This window comes from Cebus imitator, unplaced genomic scaffold, assembly GCF_001604975.1.
Source record: "Cebus imitator isolate Cc_AM_T3 unplaced genomic scaffold, Cebus_imitator-1.0 Scaffold501, whole genome shotgun sequence".
Taxonomy (NCBI): Eukaryota; Metazoa; Chordata; class Mammalia; order Primates; family Cebidae; genus Cebus; species Cebus imitator.
The window spans coordinates 292328-314062 of record NW_016107816.1 but is presented as its reverse complement, the minus strand read 5'-3'; the positions used below and the strand labels follow the sequence as shown (position 1 = coordinate 314062).

The 21735-nt window shown below is 35.2% G+C and overlaps 1 protein-coding gene and 1 long non-coding RNA gene across 16 annotated transcripts in view; one reads left to right on the top strand and one right to left on the bottom strand.

Moving 5' to 3' along the window:
• Positions 1-21735, top strand: part of ZNF280D (zinc finger protein 280D) — a 106717-nt gene that overhangs the window by 2621 nt on the left and 82361 nt on the right. For 3 of the 15 annotated variants that reach the window (XM_037733220.1, XM_037733219.1, XM_037733216.1), the window contains exon 2: positions 6148-6190. The exons of 10 other annotated variants lie outside the window; for them this stretch is intronic. The gene's annotated coding sequence lies outside the window, so the exon portion shown is untranslated. Of the gene's footprint in view, positions 1-1689; positions 1716-6147; positions 6191-13526; positions 14561-21735 lie in introns of those variants that run through there. 2 more of the 15 variants (XM_037733217.1, XM_037733218.1) reach the window with 2 other exon arrangements.
• Positions 5169-6130, bottom strand: LOC108292714. Its single transcript, XR_001820390.1, has 2 exons — positions 5410-6130; positions 5169-5284 (listed from the first exon to the last, which is right to left on the bottom strand). It is a non-coding gene; the product is annotated as an uncharacterized LOC108292714 (long non-coding RNA).

Below are 21735 nucleotides of genomic sequence, written 5' to 3'. Positions count from 1 at the left end.
CTTGCTCTGTGGCCCAGGATCGAGTACACTGGAGAGTCTTGGCTCGATGTATCCTTGACTTCCTGGGCTCAAGCCATCCTCCTTCTTTAGCTTCCCAAGTAACTGGAACCCCAGGAGCATGCCACCACACCTAGGTCATTTTTGTATTTTTTTGTAGAGATGGGGTTTTCCAGTGTTGCCCAGGCTGGTCTCAAGCTCCTGGGTTCAAGCGGTCCAACTGCCTTGGCTTCTTAAAGTGCTGGGATTACAGCTGTGAGCCACAGCACTGGGTTACATTGGCCTTTTGGAGAGGCCAGTTCTGCAGTCTTATAGAATAACCCATATCCCATGTTTTACATTTTACTGATAGTTCCTCATAGTGTTTAAATTTGTTCCCTCTATCCCTTGTGTTTTCTGTAAACTTGGAGTTGGGTCTAAAGGCTTGAGTAGATTCAGGTTTAATATTTTTTTTGACAGGAATGCTTCATAAGTCATGCGGTATACTTCATTTCATACATCATCCAAAGGCATTTAAAGTAGCCTTGTCTTATTAGTCATGCTAAATTTGATCACTTGGATAAGGTGGTGACAGGCTATCTTTCCATTGTAAGCATTTCCTTTTGCAATTAGCAAGTAATTTGTGGTGTGAAATTTTGGCATTAGTAGTTGTTATGAATTTACCTGCAGTAATCTGATAAACACAGTTGGGAGCAGTCCTTTAGGCATGGGTTTGGAAGTTAGGAAGAAGGGGGGTGCAATTTTGGAGGAAATACTAACCTATCTACTTTAGGGAACTTGGAATGCTACTGTGTTGGCCGGAGAGAGGAGGCAGAAAGTAGATGTTAGAGTCTTCGCTTTATTTGAATGCTTGCTTAGGACCACTGTAGCAGTAGTAAGCTATGGTAAATAGAAAAGTTCTGAGGTAGTTTGATGTTGGAGGATTGCAAGTGCTTCAACTGGAACATTTGTCCAGTTAGGCTACTAATCCAGTCCTTTTTCATTCCAGTGTTTTACTAATCAGCATTGGCTCACTGGAATAGCAATTTTCATAAACGAAAGTCAACTGTAGTTTTAGGTGACAGGAAATTGAAAATGTCAATTGACAACGTATTTTGTTATTCCAAAAGCAAGTTTTGGAAGGTAAGGAATACTTAGGACACATTCATTGATTAAATTTATAAATCCTGAATAGTTTTTTTTCTTGCTTTAGAGAGGAACTAAAAAATGTTTGAATTTTCAGTCAGATTGCTTTAGATAGTAATTTTAGATAATGACTTGATTTACCTGGTGACTTGTATCAGAACTTATATGTTTAGAATTTTGGTTTATTTCTGCAAAGCAATTTTAAGGATTCTCTTAACCCTGTGTATACTAGGAAAAGTATGCAGTTATCACTACGATCTGGGTGAAAAGGGTTATTTTATTTTTTGCATTTTAAGTTATGCATAATTTATAGGAGTAAAAATAAAGCGTAACGTAAGACAACTTTATTGGAGCTTTTAAAGCCATAAGAATTTAGGTATAGCTGACTTTTATGTATATATGTAGAAAAATAAAAAACAATCTGTTTCATGGGTTTAATTACATAACACCCCTATAACAAATATGCGTCACATTTGCACACCTTAGGTAAACATTCTTGTTATAATACACATTTTTTTCTTTTTGAGTTTTTGTATCTATACAAAGAACATCTTCCTATTTTCAGATCTGTGCAAAATCATCATGGTTAGAGGGTAAAATTCTCTTCCTAGTTTCTGCAAATTATTTTCCTAGTTGCGTGAGGAATTTCTTCTTGGTAACTTAAGTTTTATAATTGAAGTTTTTCCCAAAAAATGAAAAGTATACTCTGAACTAATATTGGTGATAAGCCATTTTCAAGTCATTCTCTTCCAAGTATCATTTCTGACCCACTTTTTGAATGTAACTATCCCTCCTGTAGTCTGCTTGTAATACAGATCACTTCAGGTTAATTTATGCAAGGATTTAAAAATTCACTGATGATTGAGAATACATTGAGCTGAGAAGTTAATTAAGTATAGTTTTCCTTAGGACAATAAGAATCATGAGGTATATTTGAAATCCAGATTTTGTGCTATTGACTTCTTTTGCTTTTCCATTTGTGAAAATTTACTGAAATTCAATGTTGTTCTTCTTAAGAGTGCCAATTAAGGAGAGTTTGATGCTGTGTAATATTCAGCCAAGTCTAAATTTATAAAAAAATTGTCACAAGTTATATGACAGAATTTTGAAATTTTTCTGCCATTTCTTATATATCAATCTTGATTCTGCTCTCATCCCTTTTCCAAATCTGTGTGTAGATCTGCATTGTCCAAACTTATCATATTTCATTGTCACCTGTTGCTCAGATTTTTATTTCCTATATTTCATCTTTTGAAGGCATTTCTACTTGAAATGGGCAACATTATCTGAATGGAATTAACTACAGATGCTCCTTGAATTACAATAGGGTTGCATCCTTGATAAACCCATCATTAGTTGAAAGTATCCTGAGTTGAAAATGTGTTTAATACACCTAACCTACTGAATATCATAGTTTGGCTTAGTCTACCTCAAATATGCAGAGAACATTTACATTAGTCTACAGTTAGGCAACATCATCTAACTCAAAGCTAATTTTTTAATGATAAAGTGTTGAATATCTCATGTAACTTATTGAGTACTGTAGTAAAAGTGAAAAACAGAATGCTTGTATGGGTACTTGAAGTACTGAATGTACTTTTCACACCATTATAAAGTTGAAACGTTGTTGTAAGTTGAACCATCTTAACATGGAGACTGTCTGTGCTTAGCAGCTTTCATACATGACCCTGAAACTATTTGTCTTATAAATACATATTCTAAATTTCAATTGCTTCCCTAATAGATTCTAGCTTGTCATTCCTTCTGGTAATCTTTTATCTGGGTTATCTTTTTGTATGTACATCATCAAAGTGCAATACTGGAAGAATGTTTGAAAGCTTTGTGGTTCATAATTTTGTTGAAGACAGGGTGACCATCTTCTTTGCTCCACAATTGCAAGATATTTTCAATTTCAGATTTATAAACAACTAATTACAATGATAAATCCAATGAATTTTTTAAAAGTCTACATTTTCTATTTCCTTCCAGTCATTTTGTCATATACCTTTGTTTAATAATTGTACACTTAAGAATTATATCAAGGCTGGGAGTGGTGGCTTATGCCTATAACCCCAGCACTTTGGGAGGCCAAGGCGGGATTGCTTGAGCCTAGGAGTTTGAGACCAACATTGGCAACATATGGAGACCTTGTCTCTACAAAAAATAAAAAATTAGCTGGGTGTAGTGGCGTGTGCCTGTGCTTCCAGATACTCGGGAAGCTGAGGTGGAAGGATCACTTGAACCTGAAAGGTATGGGCTGCAGTGAGCTGCAGTTGTGCCACTGCACTCCAGCCTGGGTGACAGAGTGAGATCCTGTCTCTTAAAATAATGAATTGTATCAAGTAAAATTTTAGCACACACTTGTAAGGGATGAAAGAAGATTGTCATGTGTTCTTTTAGCAGAGTAGCATGGTCCATACTCTTAATGCAAAAATATTGTCTGATGAAGTTCTTCCTGTTGAATGAGAATGCCATATTTCCTTTTTGTTTTTAGAAATATGTTGTTCTCTGGCTGGGCGCAGTGGCTCATGCCTGTAATCCCTGCACTTCGGGAGGCCAGGGTGAGCAGATCACCTGAGGTCGGGAGTTCGAGATCAGTCTGACCAACATGGAGAGACTGTATCTCTAAAAAAAAAAAAAAGAAAAGAAAAGAAATATGTTGTTCTCTCATTGATTGTTAAGTTTGAGAGAATTTATCTAGAATATCTCATCTGATAACTCAGTCTGAGATTTCTCTTACAATGTCATTTTTACTACCATCATTAGAGTCTAAAGTGCTGCTGTCTATCTTTGTGTTAGTCTTCTGGTTCATCTAATAGTTGTGAAATGCCTTCCTCTGTTAATTTTCTTCTCTTCCATTTTGGGCAGAAAGTAAAGTCTGAGTTCTTAACTGTATTCAGTGAAAACTAAAAGCGGATGAAGGGAATCAGAATATGCCACTTTAGCATAAGGATTATTTTGAGTTGAAGGCAATTGAAAATCAGTAGATGTGGGAAGAGTTTGGTGCTCTCCTCTTACTGGCCTAGTAGCAGGGCATTAATTTCCTTTTTATAACAGGGAGGAAAGGGCAACTGTTTTCCCTTGAGATGGAGAGTCAAGGCAGAGATGAGTTTGTATAAACAAATTTTGCTAAAATAACCCTTATCTTACATTAGCTCCCACATCTATTTCCTAGTCACTTACCATGGTTTGTTTTCCCTCAAATCCCAAATTCCCTTTTTGGTGGGGGTTTAAAACAGTATAAAAGACCCTAACTCTAACCAATTCTTTGAGTTTCACTTCTTTTCTGTGAACTCCTATAAATATTAATAAAATTGCATGTAAATATTAATGAAAACTGTATGCTGCTTCTCTTGCGAATCTGTCTTTTCATAGTTTAATTTGCAGGCCATGAGGTACTGAACCAAAGATGTTAGATGAATTGTTTTCCCTCCCTGACTTAGACTACAAAAATGTCTTCAGTTTACCATACATCTTTGAAAGTTGATACAATATTTTTGTAAAGCTATAACAAAACTGGAAAATAAATGAGAAACATTAAGGCTAATGTATTAGCTATGATTTATTTCACTGTTGTATCATTCTTTTAGGCAGTTAAATTCTCCCATTTTCTTATTTTTCTTAGCATAGTTGGGATTAATTGATGAACAATGGTGAAATAATACCTATGATGATGGGTTAGCAAAGTATTTCAAGATGTAGGAAAAATAAAGTCACTAACATAATGTATTTTAGAATGATAAAAGGATTCTGTTATAGACCCACGTAATAATTATAAGAGATAATGAGTTTTAATGTGTTTAAAAGTGGTGATAAACTTTTCCTGTTTTGTTTAAAGATTTCTAGGAAACAATGTGAATAATACGATGTCAGTCTTTCTAAACAGAACTGCTCAAGAAAGAAAGTAAAAAACTAAAATAGTTTCCTTTGGACTCTAATAGTATACTGAAGTTTAATGGTTACTTTGGACAGTTAAGAGTTCCACCTCTCTCCAATACACTAGTTAAACCTACCTGCCTCTTCTACTTCCATAATAGGTTTTTTAGCCTATCATACTTTAATACATTTCTAATGAATACAGGCAATATCTAGAAAGTTGTTCCTTGAGGTGGTCTGTTCTAAAGTTTTTTGTTGTTAACAGTTTTTTTTTTTTTTTTTAAACCTATTTTTTTTTTGCTCTTGTTGCGTATGTGGGAGTGCAGTGGTGCAATCTCGGCTCATCACATTCTCTTTTTAGCTTTTTTTAATTTTTTTTTGTTGTTATTTTTTTTTTTTTTTTTTTTAAACCTTTCTTCCAAGCTTTACCTTCAGAGACCTTTCATAGTAAAGATTATTAATGTGAACCCTGGCACATCAGGTGTTGTATTTAGGATTTTTTGTTAAATGGATTATACCAAAAGCATATTTTATTTCAGTTATTTTCATTGCAAACATTCCTGTTTTTCTGGTTTTGTGTAACAGGATGAACACAAAGTAATATTTGGGATGATGTGTACTTTGCTTCTTTGTGTTTGTAAACACAATGCCTTACACATAACTAATGTTCAGTAAATATTTTTTCTTAGTTTTTTTTTTAATCACCTGAATTCCCCAACAGTTCAAAATTATTGCTTTACTTTTTGGATTGGTATATAACTTACAAATTTTGACCAGCCAGTATGGTAATTTAGCTTTCTTTAAAAAAAGAAAGGCTTTGACTTGTGTTTATCTAGTACAGTAGTTCTCTAAATGTGGTCTTGGGCTTCAGACACTTTCAAGGATTCTTCCATTACCACATTCTTGTGAAGCTGGATTTTCTTCAACAGAAGAGTGTAGTGCAATAGGTTGAATGCAGAAGGTCATAGATAATCCAGCTGTCTTTGTTAAGACATATTAATGAGATATGCAAAAATGTAAAAGAATACCACTCTTCTCTAAATTTTTTGTTTTGAAAACTACACTTTTTTTGTAAAAATATATTAATATGTAATGGTTTCATTATTATTATTTTTAAGTAAATGAATACATATTTTAAAAAATTCTCAGGTTTGGGTTTGTGGACTCCCAGGCAAAGATTCCATCCTTAAAGGTTAGTCAACCACACATCTTGTTTTCATCAGGTTTGGGATTTTTTTTAACGTTATAACTGAATGCCTTTCAGTTGATTTGAATTTTGACTAGGGCCAGTAACCAAAGCAAAGATGATTAGTCTATGAACTAATTTGCCCCTTGCTTCTAGGCTTCACCCCTGTGCATTCCTTACTTTGTAGGTTACCTTTGGCAAGTCTAAGAAGCTAAGCCTAGAGGAGCTTGGAAGACGTCTGGGTGTTAAAGGTGTAATCCTAATCTCTATTGTATCTCTTGCTTTGCTTCCTTCCTGGCCCTGCTTTTCCTATTCAAGATTTAGGATTATCTGACTCTCAGCTATATAGGATTGCTGACTGCTGCTAGAAAGGCCCTCATAACCAAAATACAATGTGGAAATAGCTTTCTTACATTCCATGAGAAAAAAAATAGATCTGACAACTTTTTTGAATAGAAAAAGGTAAATAAAATCGGCATGACTTTGGTGACACTACATTGTAGTGTCTGTTCATTTGAGAAGTTATACACAAGAGATGTCTTTCTATTCTTTCATTTCTTTTAGAGATTGTTTTAGAGATTATAAAGTATTCACAGTTACCATATTCCATCATCACACCAAATACTTCTTTGCAAAAGGTGGTATTAATCATTATTCATCCTTTACAGATGAGGAAATCAAGTTCATTTTATTAATTGGAATACTTACTGGGTGCCAGATACTGTGTATTCATTTTATAAGATATGATGTCTTGGTCTTTCCTCACTTCACCCTCAGCCTTTTTATCTCAGAATTACATGTTCTTTTCTATTTGGACTAGACAGTGCAGGCTAGCCTTACAGGCTGGTCGTGACAACAACCGGTAGAAGTGCTGGCTCCTAGAGCATTTAACCTATTCTGCACCTCACTGCAACCTGGAAGCTTTTAGCAGTAGGATAACCTAACCCAGCTCTGCATAGGTTGATGGAAAGTTATTAAAGAATTTGGAATTGGTAAATGAAAGAATGAAAGCATTATTTTAGGAAATTGTTAATTTGGGGGCACTTTATTGAATGGATGAAAGCAAAGAGATCTTGATACTGAGAGACCAAGTACAGACAGTCCCCAACTTAAGATGGTTCAACTTAAGGTTTTTTGACTTTACGATGGTGTGACAGCAATATACATTTAGTAGAAACTGTACTTCAAGTTTTGGATTTTGATCTTTTTTCGGGCTAGTGATATGCAGTACGATACTGTATCATAATGCTAGGTAGCAACAGCAAGCTGCAGCTACCAGTCAGCCACATGACCATGAGGGTAAACAACTGATACCATAAAGTGTTGTGTGTTGTCAGATGATTTTGCCCAACTGCAGGCTAATGTAAGAGTTCTGAGCACAGTTAGACTAAGCTGTCATGTTCAGTAGGTTAGGTATATTGAATGCATTTTCAACTTATGACATTTTCAGCTTATGATGGATTTGTCAGGACATTACCCATCATAAGCTGGGGGCAACTATATAAAGTGAATCTTATACTGTTTTACTTTAGGTATGAGGTTCTATGGGCCTGGCCAAGTATTGAGTGGATGAAGAGGCAAGGATGGTTGTGGGCAATATTTTGAAAGAAGTCTATAGGATTGGGGAATTTATTAGATATAATTAAAAGAGGGAGACATTGAAAAATACCTCCAGGGATTCAAGATCAGAATGATGGCAGTTTCATTAGTAGAAAAAGGGAAATACAAAGATAAAACTAATTTTTATAATTTAAAGTAAGATTCGTATAATTTCAGCATTTAAAAAGGTACAATTCAGTGGCATTTAGTATATTCATAATGTTGCACAACTGTCAACACTATCTAATTCCGTAATATTTTCATCTCCTGTAAAGAAAACCTGTTACTCATTAAACAGTCTCTTCTCAATGTCCCCTTCCCACAACTGGTAACCACGAATCTGCTTTCCGTCTCTGTAGATTCTCGCATTCTAGATATTTGATATAAATGGAATCAAACAATGTGTAACTGACTTCTTTTGCTTAGCATAATGTTTTCAACGTTTCATGTTTTAGCATGTATCAGTATTTCATTTCTAAAAATTGCTAAATAATGCAACATTGTGTTGATGGACCACACTTTATTCATTTATTAGTTGTGAACATTTGGGTTGTTTTTGCTTTTTTTGGCTATTATGAATAATGCTGTAGAAATAATTTTTCAGGGAAAGATACGTTCAGTTTTGGAAATACAGGCATACCTTGTTTTATGGTACTTACTGTGGTTTGCTGATACTGCATTTTTTACAAGTTGAAGTTTTGTGCCAACTTTGTGTCAAGCAAGCCTATCAGAGCCATTTTTCTAGCAGTATTGAACACTTCATGCATCTTCACATTTTTGTAACTTTTGCAGTATTTCAGACTTTAACTTATTGTATTTGTTGTGATGATTTCTGATCAGTGATCTTTAATCTTACTATTGTAATTGTTTTGTGGCACCACAAACTGCCCTTTGATAAGATGATAAACTTAAATAATAATGTGTGTGTTTTTACTGCTCTGCTAGCCAGCTCTTCCCTAGTTTCCCTCTCCATGGGCTTCCTTACTCCCTGACACATGGCATTATTGAAATTAGGCCAATTAATAACTTTATAATGGCCAATAAGTGTTCAATATAATGAATTTGCACATCTCTCACTTTAAATTAAAAAAACTAGAAATGCTCACTCTTGTAATCCCAGCACTTTGGGAGGCTGAGGCTGATCACGAGGTCAAGAGATCGAGACTATCCTGGCCAACATGGTGAAACCGCATCTCTACTAAAAAATACAAAAATTAGCTGGGAGTGGTGGCGTGCTCCTGTAGTTCCAGCTACTTGGGAGGCTGAGGCAGGAGAATTGCTTGAAGCTGGCAGGCGGAGGTCACAGTGTGTCAAGATTGTGCTGCTGCACTCCAGCCTGGCAACTGGCGACAGAGCAAGACTGTCTCAAAAAACAAACAAACAAAAAAAAACAACCTAGAAATGATTAAGCTTAGTGAGGAAGGCATGTTAAAAGCAGAGATAGGCCAAATACTCAGCTTCTTGTCCTAAACAGTCAAGTTGTGATTGCAAAGGAAACATTCTTGAAGAAAGTTAAAAATGCTACTTCAGTGAGCACATGAATAATAGGAAAGTGGAACAGCGTTATTGCCAAGATGGAGGAAATTGTAATGATCTGGATAGATCAAACTCATAACAACATTCCCTTAAGCCAAAGACTCCAGGTCAAGACTCTGCTGTCTTCAGCTCTATGAAGGCTGTGAGAGTGAAGATGCTGCAGAAGAAAAGCTTGAAGATAGCAGAGGTTGGTTCATGAAGTTTAAGGAAAGACACTGTCTCCATAACATGAAAGTATAAGATGAAGCAGCAGGTGCTGATGTAGAAGCTACAGCAAGTTATCAAGGTTACACTAAACAACAGATTTTCAGCATAGATGAAATAGCCTTCTGTTTATTGGAAGAACATGCCATCTAGGACTTTCCTAGCTAGAAAGGAGAAGTCGATGCCTGGCTTCCAAATTTTGAAGGACAGGCTTACTCTCTGGTTAAGGGCTAATGAAGCTGGTGACTTTTAAGTTGAAACAAATGCTCATTTACCATTGTGGAAATTCTAAGACACTTAAGAATTATGCTAAATCTGCCATGCATGTTGGCTGACATCTGTAATCAACACTTCGGGAGGTGGAGGTAGACAGATCATTTGATGCCAGGAGCCAGGAGTTCGAGACCAGCCTGACTAACATGGTGAAACCCTGTCTCTACTAAAGTTACAAAAATTAGCCAAGTGTGGTGGTACATGCCTGTAATCCCAGCTATTCGGGAGGCTGAGGCACAAGAATCACTTGAACCTTGGAGGCAGAGGTTGCAGTGAGCTGAGATTGCCACTGCACTCCAGGTTGGGCAATGGAGTGAGACTGTCTCAAAAAAAAATAATAATAATTATGCTAAATCTACTCTGTCTATGCTTTATGAATGGAACCACAAATCCTGGGTGACAGCACATCTGGATTACTGAACCCGATATAAAACTGGTGTATAGCATGGATTATAGAATATTTTAAGCCTATTATTGAAACATACTGCTCAGAAAAAAAATTTCCTTTCAAAATATTACTGCTCATTGACAGTGCATCTAGTCATCCAAGAGCTCTAATAGAAGTATACAAGAAGATTAATGTTGTTTTCATGTTTGCTAACACAACATCCATTCTGCTGCCCGGGGGTCAAGGAGTCAGTTCAACTTTCAATTCAAGTCTTATTATTTAAGATATATATTTTGTAAGGGTATAACTGCTATAGATTATGTTTCCTCTGATGGAACTGGGTAAAGTAAAAAAACCTTCTGGAAAGGAGTCACCCTTCTAGATCACATTAAGATCATTTGTGATTCATGGAGGAGGTCAAAATATCAACATTAACAGTTTGGAAGAAGTTGATTCCAGCTCTCATGGATGACTGAGAGTTTCAGGGCTTCAGCAGAGGAAGTAACTATAGATGTGGTAGAAGTAGCAAGAGAGCTGGATTTAGAAGTAGAGCCTCAAGATGTGACTAAGTACTGCAATCTCATTATAAAACTTGAATTAATGGGGAGTTGCTTCTTATGGATGAGTAAAGTAGCTTTTTTGAGATGGAAACTACTCCCTGGTGAAGATGCTGTGAACATTGTTGAAATGACAACAAAGGATTTAGAGTATTACATCAATTTAGTTGATAAAGCAGCAGCAGGATATGAGAGGATTGACTACAATTTGGGAAGAAGTTCTACTGTGGGTTAAATGTTATCAAACAACATTGCATGCTACTGAAACCTTTTGTAAAAGGAAAAGTCAATGGATGTGGCAGGCTTCATTGTCTTAAGAAATTGCCACAGCCACCCCAACCTTCAGCAACTGCCACCCTGGTTAGTCAGCAGCCATCAGCATGCAGGCAGGACACTCCTACAGCAAAAAGATTTCGAGCCACTGAAGGCTCAGATGATCTTTATCATTTTTTGGCAATAAAATATTTTTTATTAAGGTATGTATGTTGTTTTTTAGAGACAATGCTGATATATATTTAGACTACACTATAGTTGTAAACCTAACTTTTATATTCATTGAGAAACCAAGAAATGTGTGTGACTTGCTTTATTGCAATATTCACTTTATTGTGGTGGTCTGGAACAGAGTCCTCAATATCTTCAAGATAAGCATGTACTGAATTTGAGGTCCATTTAAGTATCTAGATACCAGTTTTCAGTAGTAAAAGAGGAAGGGCTAGGACTTACATGAGAAGTCAAGCAGTCTTTCTCCATCTGTTTTCTTACAAACAAATAAATAAATAACTGAAGTTGGGCATTTTCTAAAGAAGAGGTTTATTTGGCTCATGGTTCTGCAAGCTGTACAAGTAACATGGTACCAGCATCTGCTTGGCTTCTGGTGAGGGCCTCAGGCTGCATCCACTTGTGGCAAAAGACAGAGGAGAGTCTGTGTGGGTTACAAGTTACAAGGTGAGAGAGAGGAAACGAGAGAAAGAGAGGAAGGAGGTGCCAGCCTTTTTTTTTTTTTTTTTTTTTAAACCATCAGCTCTTGTGGGAGCTAATGTTCGAACTCATTCATTACCATGAGGACATCACCTAGCCTTTCATGAGGGCTTGTCTCTTCCACCCAAACACCTCTCATTATGTCTTACCTCCAACTTTGGGGATCAAATTTCAACATAAGGTTTGGGAGACAAACATTCAAACTGTAGCAGAGGTGAATATTTTGTGATCTTATAGGCTGCTATTGAGAATTGATAGATGAGACTATGGAATTTAGTTTATGTAGGACTGAGGTGTGAACTTTGTGGAAAACCTGTTTTTATATTATTTAAGGAGGAAGTGATCCAGAAAATCTGTAAAGAGTTAAAAAGGAGTAGGTGAGTACACAGGACTATTGGTGTATAGAAAATTCCTGAGCAAGATATTTCAAGAAATGGGGTTAAAATAGCTGCAAGATAAACAAGGAAAACGCAGAACACAAATGAGGAAAAGGTAATTTGATTTGGCCATTGGGAGGGTTTTTGAGATCTTCAGGTGGATACTTGATTTTAGCAAAGTACCATGGAGTAGATGATGCTGTAGCTGCCCTGCCCTGCTTTGATAGGCTCAGTTTTGACTGACAAAGTGGGTAGCAGTAATGTAACTAGAGCAAATGGTTTGCAACCCAGATCAGGTTTGCAGGAGGTTTTAGTTGTATGAAGAAGTGATGAAGAGGAAGATTCCCTATACCCTATATGAAAAAGAAAGGTTTCTTTCATATTAAAGCTTTTAATAGCTTTACTGATTTAAATTCATTTGTAGATTTAAGTAGTCTGTTGAAGCATAGCCTTTCTATGTATTAATATTACATTAAAAGAATTTTTCATTTACAAAAGTGTTAAAATTCTCATGATACTATAATATTTGAGATTTTTGATCTAAATTGGTGTCTGTGAAGCAGTTGATTTCATTGAAGTTTTGATTTAAACCATCAGACACATTTATTAAAATGAAATTTATATTTAAGATTGTTGCCTGTTGTTATTTTTTTAAGAATTTACTTGTTTTGAATAAACTCAAGACTTTTATCCTCAGTGCTGAGCTTCAACCCAACTGCTTCATTCATTATATTGTACTTGAAAGGTCCTAGAAAATATTTGGATATAGCAAGTTGATTGTACCAAATATTTTTATTGCAATTCAAAGGTGAAGTTTCATAATTTAACATTTCTAATTGGAATACTTTTTTAAACTTAATTAAAAATCTTTCTTATCTTTCAGTCTAGGCAGAAACTTACATAGCTCCACTAGATGGAAATATTTACAGTGTTAGGGTTGGAAGGGTTCTTGAAGGGATCTTGAAAGTGAACATTTTCAATCACATAATGCTTAAATTTTTTCATATTTTTCTTTGGTGATCTTTCTCACCTAGACTTCATCTTATTTTTGATGTTTTAACTGCTGATTGTTTTGTTCTTATATTGAGATCATATCTGCCTCCCTGTAATTTGGCATTCCAAATATTCCAGTATTCCCAGTAGAGGCAAGTAGTGTTGTATCTGAAATATTCAGCCTTAGAAGTGCCTGGGTTTGAATCTTTGCTCCACTAATAAGTTTTGTTACTTTGGGCAAGGTACGAACCCTGTATAACTAAATTTTCACAGGTGTAAACAGGGGTTAATGATAGTGTCTACCTCATAGGATTTTTTGAGCATTAGATGAAATAATATATGCATTTAATTAATGTTAGCTAATGTTAATAATAGTGATATACTAATTATAATTATTTTATAATTAAATATTTATCATTATAATGTATAATTAATAATGATAACCGTAGAATGTAAGGAATGAAGTAATATTAAAGCTCAATACTAGCAATGAATTCTCTAGTTTGCTCAAATGAAGTAACTATTGCTATTGTTGTTATTATTACTTGAGCCACACAAAGATTAAGTCATCTTTCCTTCTTTCTCATGACAAATTTTAAAATTTCTGTAAACAGCTTTTACTTCTACCACCCTATATAGTCTCATGTTTCTTATGTTAAATAACTTTAGTCCTTTCAACTTGACTTAGACAAAGCTCTAGTTCTGAATTCCTTGTAGTGGACATTAGTTATTTTTTCCTCCCAGCATCTATTTACCCTTACTTGATTTTCCTGTGGAAAACCATCCTTTTCTCCAATCTTTATCTTGTGCTTTTTGATTAAGATCCTCCCTCTGGTACCAGGGAAAGTATGTGATGTAGGCCCAAACCTATGACAATACCTTATCATTCCCTTAGTGGCTTTTCATTTGTCTTAGGATAAGGCCAAAATTTCTTAACACAGCCCATAGGTGCTTCATTGTTTAATGCTTTCTCTGTTGTCTTATCTCTTCCCATGTAACTCCTTGCTTTTTTTTTTTTTCCAGTCACACTGGTTTCTTTGCAGTTTTTTGTGTTTACTGGCCTCTCTCCTGCCGTAGGTCTTTTGCACATTCAGTTCCTTCTTCATGGAATCTTCCCTTCCTTCTCCTGTTTGCCTAGTTAACTCCGACCCTTTCTTCAGATAACAACTTAATCATCACTTTTTTTTAGCAAAGCAAGTTTTGATTATGCTGACTATAATTTCAGGTTCATAACCTTCATAAGACTTACCATTGTCATTTTACATCTCTTTGTGTGAGTGTCTCTGTCTCTAGACTATAAGTTTCATGAGTACAGTAACTGTGTATTAATTTTTGTTCATTATTTTATTCCTACCTGACACATACATGTTCAATCAGTACAGCTCTCCCTTAATATCCATAAGGAATTGGCTCCAGGACCCCAGTGGATACCAGAATCTGAGGATGCTCAAGTCCCTTATATAAAAAGGTGTAGTACTTAGATACAAGCTATACATATGCTCTCATATACTGTAAATCATCTCTAGATTACTTATGATACCTAATACAAAGTAAATGCTATGTAAATAGTTGTTACATATTTTTAAATTTGCATTTTTTATTGTTCTGTTTATTGGTTTTGTTTCTGAATATTTCAATGCATGGTTGGTTGAATCTGCAGATGTGGAACCACGGATAGGGAGGGTTAATTGTATACTTTGGAATAAATGACCTTCTGACATATAGATCTTCTGGTACATCTTCAGCAGTACATCTTCAATTTATATTTTTGTTAATGTTTTTTGGGCAAATACAAAACTCTTATTACCATTCATTTTCTTATTGAGATCTTTTAAAGCCTCATTCCATTTATTTATTTAATTAATTTATTCCTTCATTTGTTTTTAGATCCAAGGACAGACTGTGTAAAGCCTCATTCTCTTAGTTTACATGTATTATATACTCTACTCATGTATAAATTTAATCTGCACACAGTATAGCCTTTATTCAAATCATTGCTATAAATATTGCCCTTAGTTAAGTCATTCAAGGAATTGAAATACCCTTCTTATCCTTTAACCATAACTCTATCTGTATCTTCAATTACTATTATCTGTTGCATCACACACACCAAATTCTAGTGAGTGGGATTGGGAGTAGTCAGGAGAGGGAATAGGATTCTTACTTTGTACTCTATGTACTTCTGTATGTTTGAACCATTTCCAGTAAACATTTTTTTTTAAGTACTAATGAAAACGTTTTTATTTGAAGGATTAATGCATATGTTTCTTCCATGGTAGGGTATTCTTAATCCCTGGCTAGTCTGATTGCTTTTTTTTTCATACTCCTAACCTAGAAACTCTTAACTTTTTGGTTCATAGGCTATTATGAGGATTTGATGCACTGTCTTATCTTTTCAGAAACTGATATTCACAAAATTTTACTAATTTTTTTTATTTCTATGGTACCCCCAACACTTTATCAAGAACCTCTGCTGCACCATTTTTTTATTATAGCAACCATATCCTCTTTTATAAGATATTTATGTATTTATTATAATCCCCCAATAGGTAACTTTTTGAGATAGGGTTCTTTTCATATCCTATGAAAAAGTGTTGAGATTTGTACCTTGCATCTAGAAAACAAGTAAGCATATTATTTTTCAAATTCTTAATCCTGAATATTAAGTATTTTTATTGTCCTTACAAAGTCTTGATTGAGCATACTAACCTGGAGAATTGTTTTGGCTTTAAGAATCCACCTGGTTTTACCTTAATTTCAGAGAATTAAAGTGCTAATTCTTTGGTAAGTTACCTTCAGAGGATGAAATTTTTATGTGTAGGTTAGGAGTTGGGGAGGGAAAGCTGGCCTCGATGCTCTATCCTTATTCTTGGAAAGAGTTAAGCAGCCTCTTCCAAGACCTGGATTTTCCCTATTCTAGTCCTGGTCGCCTTTGAAGGCTGCTTCTTTCAAGACTGAATTTCAACCTTTTCCTTTCTCTTTGCCTGTTCACTGTTAAGATTCTCAAATATATAATCTTTTAAAAAATGACATTTGATATTTTTGGTTTATTTAAAAAATAAAAACTATGATGTATCCATATAGTTTCTTTTTAAAGATCTTTTCTTCTTTAGAGTGCTTATTATCAGGAGGCAATATTCTTAAAAATTAGAATCTTTCAGAAATTGGGTGAGATTCGTCTTCTAAAGTCTCTTAAGATTCTATAATCATCCACTATTTTATCTGCAGTTTTTTAGCTGCTAATGATCAGATGTTTTTAATAATGAAGTTTGTGTGGTTGGAATGTGCCCTTTTCAAGAATAAGACTGGTTTTTAACAATAACAACTGGACTGATTCTGAAAAAGATACTTGGTTTTCTGACACTAAAACATTTGTAAGAAATACTTGAGGCACAAAAGAAGTATTGATTTGAAATTCCATCTGCTTAAAGACTATAAATAAAAATTACAATAATTTCTCTATAAAATTTTATGGCTAAATACCTAAATTTTATTAAATAAAACATTAATCATGGGTCTCTCCTTTTATTATATTATTGTTTATTGCTTATGATTTACATTTTCTGTCAGACACATTTGTCTTATGTTGCCAAAGTAGATATCATTATTCACTGCTTTTCTAATCCTGTTACAGTAACTTCCATTTTTCCATAATGGAATCAACAGGCGATGGATAGTAAGGGGATATACAACAGGAGTTTTAAAAATTGTTCTTTTTCCTCAAAAGATTTCATATGATTTTAAGGTGATGAACATTAAATTAAAATTGATTTTTGAATACTTTCTTGAGATATTTGGAAGTGCTTGAGGGATCACAAAATCAGGGTTTGGAATATTAGATTATTACTCATAGTTAAGAATTCACTTTGAATCCTTCAAGCCCTTTTCATTTGAGATTAGAATTCTAAAATGATAGTCCTCAATTTCAGTATACCGTTAATGACAGAAAGACTAAAGAATTGCTTATAAAATGAAATAGAATATAAATGAAAGCTGATTTAAGTAGAATGACTTAAATGCCTGATTTGTTGGGAAATTTCTGAGAGTAAAAAAGTGAAAGATCAAACTTTACAGTACCAATGAGCCTGTGTCGTCTAAATGATTCCACTGAAAAACTGATTTTAAGTATGTAAGTAAATTGTTAATGTTTTTTATAGATAGAACGTTATCTTAAGCTACCTTTATGACTTAGTTGAGCTTCATTTTTATGTGCAATACTTATTTTGAGTATACATTTTCACTATTTAAAATGATTTTCTTTTTTGTATCTTGTTATTTTAAGTTGATCATATCTTGTTTTGGTGTTGCCAACTTCTTGGTTGGGAATGTAATCCCCAATTACAACATTTTTATGATGGGGAGAAAAAAAGATTAACTATTTCCTTGAATATATATCTATAATTTATGGGATCAGGGAAGATGTAGAAGTTAACCATTCGGCCTAGTGCAGGGGCTCACACCTGTAATGTGAGCACTTTGGGTGGCCCAGGTGAGCAGATCACTTGAAGTAAGGAGTTCGAGACCAGCCTGGCCAACATGGTGAAACCCCATCTCTCCTAAAAATACAAAATTAGCTGGGCGTGCTTGTGCATGCTCATAATCCCAGCTACTTGGGAGGCTGAGGCATGAAAATAGCTTGAACCTGGGAGGCAGAGGTTGCAGTGAGCCAAGATCGTGCCACTGCATTCCAGCCTGGGCAACAGAGCAAGACTCTGTCTCAAAGAAAAAAAAAAAAAATTTAACCATTTTTTTTTTTTTTTTTTTTTTTTTTTTTTTTTTTTTTTGGAGTCAGTTTTACTCTGTCACCAAGGCTGTAGTGCAGTGGCACAATCTCAGCTCACTGTAGCCTCGACCTCTTGTAGCTGAGACTTTGGGCAGGTGCCACCACTCCTGGTTAATTTTTTTGTAATTTTTTGTGGAGACTGGGTTTTGCAGTATTACCCAGGCTGGTCTTAATCTCCTGAGCTCAAGCCATCCTCCCACCTTGTCCTCCCAGAGTGCTGGGATTATAGGTATGAGCCACCATCCCCAGCCTGAATTTTTTTTTTTAAGTAGAAATGGTATAAAGATACCTTATCTAAATATTAATTTTTCTATGTTGGTACTTTGGATACTTATTTTATTCTATTATATTAGCAATATATAATTTAACAGTGTGTTATGTTTATTTGAGGGTTAATAGGTTTTTTTGGTGTATATTTTAATTCGTTTAGAAATGCCTTTTTAAAAAGGTGAAAATATGATAGGATAGATTTGACAGCCACAGCCTGAAAGGTGTGTTTATAAAGCTGAAATTTCATCATGAGAAATTTTACAGTAATGAAGATCTTACATGGTCACATACCACATAATGATGTTTAGGTCAATGATAGACTGCATTATATAATGGTGGTCCTGTAAGATTATAATGGACTGAAAATTCCTATTACCTAGTGATTTGTGTTATAATTGCCTGCAATACTCAGTACAGCAACATGCTATACAGGTTTATAGCCTATGATCAATAGGCTATACCATATAGTTTGGATGTGTAGTAGGCAATACCATCTAGGTTTGTGTAAGTACTATAGACTCTATGATGTTTTCACAACTACAAAATCATCTAATGATACACTTGTCAGAGCTTATCCCTGTTGTTAAGTAATGTGTGACCATGTAACAAAATGATTTCTAAATGCTTAGCTGATAGCACGTAAATTCCAGTGTAATAGAATTGGGATCAGTTCTTTTTTTTTTTTTTTTTTTTTTTGGAGTCTCCCTCTGTTGCCTACGCTGGAGTGCAGTGGTGCGATCTCAGCTCACTGCAGCCTCCACCTCCAGGGTTCAAGTGATTATTCTGCTTCAGCCTCCTGAGCAGCTTGGATTACAGGCATGCTCTACCACACCTGGCTAATTTTTGTATTTTTGATAGAGACCGGATTTCACCATGTTGGCCAGGCTGTTCTAGAACTACTGACCTCAAGTGATCCACCTGCCTCAGCCTCCGAAAGTGCTGGAATTATAGGTGTGAGCCACCGTGCCTGGCCTAGCATTTTTAAAAATGGGATTTATTCCAGAGTTAAAAATAAACATTGTTGAGTAGTTTCTATGTGCCAGACACTGAGATGTGTTTTACGTATATCTCATTTAATCTTCACTATAATCCTATGGTATTAAGTCTTTTTATTTTACATGTAAATGGTGAATGTATGTATAAAAAGCAGTAAAGCAAGGTACTAGGTTAACTAACTTGTCCAACGTCATATGGGTAATAAATGATTTAGTCAGAATTTGAACTTCTTCACCATGTTTCAGTCTTCATGGTTACTAAATGTTTAAAATATACAATAGAGTTTTAGAGCTGAGTTAAGCCAGAATCTTTCAGTTGAACTATGAGTCTGAAATCTAGAATTGAAAATGACTTGGCAGGAAGTTGTGGCCCTGCTGGTACTCTAACTTGGTTCTCCTGGTTTCTAGTGTGATACTCTTTAAATGTGCAGATACTACAGTTGTAGTTTGTGAAATTGCTTAATTTTTCTTTTATCAGCAAGTGAAGAGGACTATATCTAGTATATAGCACACCTGTATACATAGTATATGCTCTGTACTAGATCACATGCAGTATTAATATTATTTAACACAGCAACATTACATTAAGGGATATCTATCAATGGGTGAAAGTGAAAATTTCAGATAGTTAAAACACTTAGACCCACATTTCCATTGGTTTCTAATTTTTTTAAAGAAAAAATGTTTTGCGATATAGTTTTTTAGATAAAAACTGTAACCAAAAATTTTAAAAATAGTAATTATAATTATTTATGTGGACAGTGTCCATAAATGAATGGATTTTATTTGAAGTCAGTTACTTGGAATTCATTTTCCCCCCATACAAATAGCATATTAAATATAAGCATGCATGTAATCTGTAGCTGAGTTGGTAGTTGAAGTAGAGAGTCCTTTTTTTTTTTTTTTTTTTTTTTTTTTTTTTTTTTTTTTTTTTGAGAGACAGAGTCTTGCTGTCTTGCCCAGGATGAAGCGCGGCGTGCAATCTCAGCTCACTGCAATCTGCACCTCCTGGGTTTAAGCAATTCTCCTGCCTCAGCTTCCCACGTAGCTGGGTCTATAGGCATGTGCCACCATACCTAGCTAGTTTTTGTATTTTTTAGTAGAGACGGGTGTTTTTTTTTTTTTTTTTGAGTGGAGTTTTGCTCTTGTTGCCCAGGCTGGAGTGCAATAGTGCGATCTCAGCTCACTGCAACCTCTACCTCCTGGGTTTAAGTGATTCTCCTGCCTCAGCCTCCCAAGTAGTTGGGATTACAGGTATGTGCCACCATGCCTGGCCGATTCTGTAGGAGGCGGGGTTTCTCCATGTTGGTTGGCCTGATTTTGAACTCCTGACCTCAGATGATCTGCCTGCCTGGGCTTCCCAAAGTGCTGGAATTATAGGCGTGGGCCACCGTGCCCAGCTGAGGCAGGGTTTGACTCTGTGTTGGCCAGGCTGTTTTCAAATTTCTGACCTCAGGTAATCCACCTGCCTCATCCATCCAAAGTCTTGAGATTACAGGCATGAGCCACTGTGCCTGGCTTTCTGGCTTTCTTAAAGAGTCAGCGTTGAGCTAGGCTTTTGACATCCCCATTACATATCTTTGCTGGATATACCACTTCTCTGGCTGCTGATTTAATCTTTCATAGAGTTCCATGCTTTACCAACAAAATTCTGAAGCCAGTAGATACTTATATGATCACTTAAAAACATTATGAGTCCATAGGATATGTAATTGTGAATCTTAAAAATATTCTGTGTTCTTGGTATTGGTAAGTTCTTAATGTGAAGCAAGAATTATCATGTATTTTATCTGAAATAAGCATTATACTGTTGCTAGCTTAGGGGACAAACTACAGCTATTCAAAAATTGAGCTAAAAAGATTTTTAATAGTCCAACTTTAGAACTAGGGGATAAACACAAGGTTCACTAGCATCTATTGTGATAGTAACTCAGAATATGTGAATTTATAGCAATAACTTTTGAAATTAAGGTAATAATTTTTTTCCTTTGTATTCAGTTTCCATAATTTATAAACAGAAAAATAGGAAAGCTTGCTTTTGTCAGACCAAGGATAATGTGGAATGCGAAGGTTGAATTAGTCGTGTATTCCAATGTTTTAGATTTCCATTGTTTAATTTTTGACACTTTTGGCTTTATAACTCAGTTTTATAAAAGCTTGTTTACTTTGTAAAATTTATGTTATTGCATGTGCATGGAAATTCAAATAACAAATTCCCAGTTTGAATAAAGCAATTCAAATAGTTTTTTTTTTTAAGTGTTTATTGGCCAGGTGGTGGCTCACTCCTTTAATCCCAGCCCTTTGGGAGGCCAAGGTGGGCGGATCACGACTTCAGGAGTTTGAGACCAGCCTGACTAACACGGTGAAACTCCATGTCTACTAAAAATACAAAAGTTAGCTGGGCATGGTGGCACACACCTGTAATCCCAGCTACTTAGGAGGCTGAGGCAGGAGAATTGCTTGAATCCGGGAGGCAGAGGTTGTGGTGAGCTGAGATTGCACCACTGCACTCCAGCCTGGGTGACAGAGTAAGACTTTACATCTCAGGAAAACAAAAACCAAAAAAAAAAAAAAAAAAAAAAAAAAAAAAAAAAA